We start from the raw sequence: 4,975 nt of genomic DNA, 5'->3' as shown, positions 1-4,975 counted from the left end.
ATTAGCTCTAGAATTACTACGGTTATCCGAGTAGCAAATACCCTCAAACAAACTACAACTGATTTAATGAGCCATTCGCAGTTTCACAGTCTGAATTAGTTCATACTTACACATGCATGGCTTAATCTTTGAGACAGGCATATGACTACTGGCAGGATCAACCAGGTAGCATTCCTTCTTTACGACGCCGACAATGCATAAGCCCGACCGACAGAGCCGGCACAGTCAGTGGTAGGCGCGACCGTAGCCCACAACGAGCGACGAACGCTTGGCGGGGAAACGGTGGTCCAAGACCGCGTGTACCCGCACAAGGCTCTGAATCCGAGGGCACGAGTATAACTGCCCGCGGGCCATGCCAGCGACACGGCAAAGTGAAAGGACAGCATGGAACGCGGGAGATACTTTGGGGTTCAACCAGTCCCACAAGGTGGCGAGGCAAATATCGGCACACGATACGGACCAAATTCCTTTTCTTTAGGTAGGCAACACAGGAACCCACGTGAGGCAGAAGGCAAGATTTTTCCCCCAAGCACAAATGAAGAGGAATGCACCAGAGGAGTTCGCTGCACAGGCAGGGATCCGCCCTACTAGCACAAACCAAACACAACTCACGCGCCACGACGTACACTACGCACCAGCTGCCCGAAACGAATCACACCCCGAAGGACTAAGAAGCCAGATGAACGTGCGAGAACATTTAGAGAAGCCGTGCAAGCACCGGTTAGCACGATTGCAAGTGACAAAGGCAACGGGCAAAACTTCCGAGGGACATACTTTTCGCAACAAGCTTCCACTCGGAAAGCATAGGCAGCTCGTTCGCAAGTCAAAGCCAACAAAATGGCAATTACCCGAGGGACATGCTCTTCACAACGCAGCTTCCACTGGGGAAGCGCAGGCAACTAACTTGTAGGCAAGCCAAAGCCAACCGGATGGCTACCGACCGAGGGACATAAATTTTCGCAAGGAGCTTCCACTAGGAGAGCGCAGGCAACTCGTAGGCAGGTCAAAGGCAACCGAATGGCAATTAACCGAGGGACATAACTTTTCGCAAGGAGCTTCCACCAGGGAAGGCGCAGGAAACCAGTAGGAATCCAGCGGATGATGAAGAGGAATGCACCGGTGGAGTTCGCTGCACAGGCAGGGATTCGTCCAACTCGCACAAACCAAACACAACTCACACGCCACGACGTACACTGCGCACCAGCCCCCCAAAACGAACCACACCCCGAAGGATTAAGAAGCCCGACGAACGTGAGAAAACATTTAGAGAAGCCGAGCAAGCACCAATTAGTGCGACTGTAAATAACAAAAGGCAGCAGGCAACTGCCGGGGGACATAACTTTCGCGACAACCTTCCACTGGGAAAGCGCAGGCTGCTCATTCGTAAGTCAAAGCCAACCAAATGGCAATTATCCGAGGGACACGCTTTTCGCAACGCACCTTCCACTAGGGAAGCGCCGGCAACTCGAAGGCGAGTCAAAGACAACCTAAAGGCATTTACCCGAGGGACACGGAGGAATGCACCAGTGGAGTTCGCTGCACAGGCAGGGATCTGTCCAACTCGCACAAACCAAACACAACTCACGCGCCATGACGTACACTATGCACTAACCCCCCAAAACAAATCACCCCCCGAAGGACTAAGAAGCCTGATGAACGCGCGGAAACACTTACAGAAGCCGAGCAAGCACCGGTTAGCGCGTATGCAAATAACAAATGCAACATGCAACTTTCGAGGGACAAACTTTTCGCAACAAGCTTCCACTAGGAAAGCACAGGCAACTCGTTCGCACGTCAAAGCCAATAACAAAATGGCAATTACCCGAGGGACACGCTTTTCGCAAGGTACCTTCCACTTGGGAAGCGCAGGCAACTCGAAGGCGAGTCGAAGACAACCTAAAGGCATTTACCCGAGCGACACAGAGGAATGCACCGTTGGAGTTCGCTATACAGGCAGGGATCCGTCCAACTCGCACAAACCAAACACAACTCACGCGCCACGACGTACACTATGCACCAGCCCCACAAAACGAATCACCCCCCAAAGGACTAAGAAGCCCGATGAACGCACAAAAACATTTAGAGAAGCCGAGCAAGCACCGGTTAGCGCGAATGCAAAAAAGAAACGTAACAGGAAACTTTCGAGGGACATACGTTTCGCAACAAGCTTCCACTAGGAAAGCACAGGCAACTCGTTCGCACCAACCGAATGGCAATTTAACTGAGGGACATGCATTTCGCAAGGCAACTTGTACGTAAGTTGAAGCCAACCAAATGGAAATTTAACTGAGGGACATGCATTTCGCAAGGCAACTTGTTCGTAAGTCAAAGCCAAACCTAATGGCAATTACCCGAGGAACATGGCATGCTTGCCAAGGCCGTGGCTTGGCATGCTTTCCAAGGCCGTGGCATGACATGCTGTTGGCCGAGGCAGGGCATGCCATGCTGCTGGACAAGGCTGCGGCAAGGCATGCTGATGGCCAAGGCCATGCCATGGCATGCCATGCTGCCAGGCAAGGGATGCCACGCTGTTGGCCAAGGCCGTGGCATGCCATGCTGTTGGCCAAGGCCGTGGTGTGGCATGCCATGCTACTGGCCAAGGTGTTGGCATGGCATGCTGCTGGCCAAGGACTAGGCATAATGTTTCCGGCCAAGGCTGGCGCATGGCATGCTACTGGCCGAGGCTGGGGCATGGCATGCTGCTGGCCGAGGCTGCGGCATGCCATGCTACTGGCCGAGGCTGCGGCATGCCATGCTACTGGCCAAGGCTGCGGCATGGCATGTTGCTGGGCAAGGCCGTGGCATGGCATGCTGCTGGCCAAGGACTACGCATGGCGTGCTGCTGGCCGAGGTCGTGGCATGACATGTTTGCCAAGGTCGGGCATGGCATGCTGCTGGCCAAGGCTGTGGCATGGCATGCTGCTGGCCAATGCCGTGGCATGACATTCTTGCCAGGGTCGGGCATGGCATGCTGCTGGCCAAGGCTGTGGCATGGCATGCTACTGGCCAAGGCCGTGGCATGACATGCTTGCCAAGGCCGGGGCATGGCATGCTGCTGGCCAAGGCTGTGGCATGGCATTCTACTGGCCAAGGCATTGGCATGCCATTTTGTTGGCCAAGGCTGTGGCATGGCATGTTGCTGGCTAAGGCTGTGGCATGGCATGTTGCTGGCCAAGGCCGTGGCATGACATGCTTGCCAAGGCCGGGGCATGGCATGCTACTGGCCAAGGCCATGGCTGACATGCTTGCCAAGGCCGGCGCATGGCATGCTGCTGGCCAAGGCTTTGGCGTGCCATGTTGCTGGCTAAGGCTGTGGCATGGCATGCAAGCCAAGGCTTTGGCATGGCGTGCTGTTGGCCAAGGTGTTGGCATGGCATGCCGCTGGCCAAGGCCGGGGCGTGGCATCCCATGCAGCTGGCCAAGGCCTTATGGCATGGCATGCCGCTAGCGAAGTCCGTGGCATGCAATGCTGCTGGCCAAGGCCGTGGCTTGCATGGCATGCTACTGGCTAAGGCCGTGGCGTAGCATGGCATGCTGCTGGCCAAGGAGTTGGCAAGGCATGCTACTGGCCAAGGCCGTGGCATGGCATGTTGCTGGCCAAGGACTAGGCATCATGTTGCTGGCCATGGCTGGGGCATGGCATGGGCACGCCATGCTGCTGGCCCTGGCCTTGGCATAGCATGTTGTTGGCCAAGGACGTGGCATGGCATGGTGCTAGCCAAGGACTAGGCATGGCATGCTGCTGGCCAAGGACTAGGCATAGCGTGCTAGCCAAGGCTGTGGCATGACATGTTTGCCATGGTCGGGCATGGCATGCTGCTGGCCAAGGCTGTGACATGGCATGCTGCTGGCCAAGGCTGTGACATGGCATGCTGCTGGCCAAGGCCGTGTCATGACATGTTTGCCAAGGTCGGGCATGGCATGCTGCTGGCCAAGGCTATGCCATGGCATGCTGCTGGCCAAGGCCGTGGCATGACATGCTTGCCAAGGCCGGGGCATGGCATGCTGCTGGCAAAGGCTGTGGCATGGCATGCTACTGGCCAAGGCTTTGGCATGCCATTTTGCTGGCCAAGGCTTCGGCATGCCATTTTGCGGGCCAAGGCTGTGGTATGCCATGCTGCTGGCCAAGGCCGTGGCATGATATGCTTGCCAAGGCCGGGGCATGGCATGCTACTGGCTAAGGCCGTGGCATGACATGCTTGCCAAGGCCAGCGCATGGCATGCAGCTGGCCAAGGCTTTGGCATGCCATGTTGCTGGCCAAGGCTGTGGCATGGCATGCGAGCCAAGGCTTTGGCATGGCGTGCTGCTGGCCAAGGCCCTGGCATGACATGCTTGCCAAGGCTGTGGCATGGCATGCTGGCCAAGGCCGATGTGCCACCGCCACCACCACGGGCCGCCACTCGACACATCCCGTGCTTGGCTATGTAGTTTCAATGCCACAAGCCAAGCGATGGCATGTGCCAAGTGCCCACCTAGGCATAGGCTTGGCCTGTAGCCTGGCCATGCTGGCCAGCCTTAAGGGAGGTGCCCCCCCTTATAGTAGCTTGTTAAGCCCTTTTTCATCTGGCAGGAGGAAACATCACCCATGCGCGCGACGTGGCTGGCATGGCATGCTGCTGGCCTTGGCTGGGCTGCCTTGGCCTTGGCATGGCATGTTGCTGGCTTTGGCTAGGCTGCCTTAGCCTAGGCATGGCATGGGAAAGGCCCCACGAGGAGCCGTTCCCAGTCCGTGCCCCGGTCGGAACGCGGCAATCCGCTCTCGCCGCGGGAGCAGCTCGAGCAGTCCATCGACAGCCGACGGGTTCGGGACTGGGACCCCCGTGCCCAGTCCTCAGAGCCAATCCTTTTCCCAAAGTTACGGATCCAATTTGTCAACTTCCCTTGCCTGTATTGTTCCATCGACCAGAGGCTGTTCACCTTGGAGACCTGATGCGGTTATGAGTACAACCGGGCATGGGAGGCACTCGGTCCTTC

The 4,975-nt window shown here is 56.9% G+C and overlaps 1 pseudogene; it reads right to left on the bottom strand.

Moving 5' to 3' along the window:
• Positions 1-4,901: 4,901 nt before the first annotated feature.
• Positions 4,902-4,975, bottom strand: part of LOC145805153 (25S ribosomal RNA) — a 1,862-nt pseudogene continuing 1,788 nt past the window's right edge.

Source organism: Camellia sinensis, chromosome 12, assembly GCF_055761805.1.
Source record: "Camellia sinensis isolate YWXY chromosome 12, ASM5576180v1, whole genome shotgun sequence".
Classification (NCBI taxonomy): domain Eukaryota; kingdom Viridiplantae; phylum Streptophyta; class Magnoliopsida; order Ericales; family Theaceae; genus Camellia; species Camellia sinensis.
Note: the sequence above shows the minus strand (reverse complement) of the source record. Positions and strands in the feature narration are given on the sequence as shown.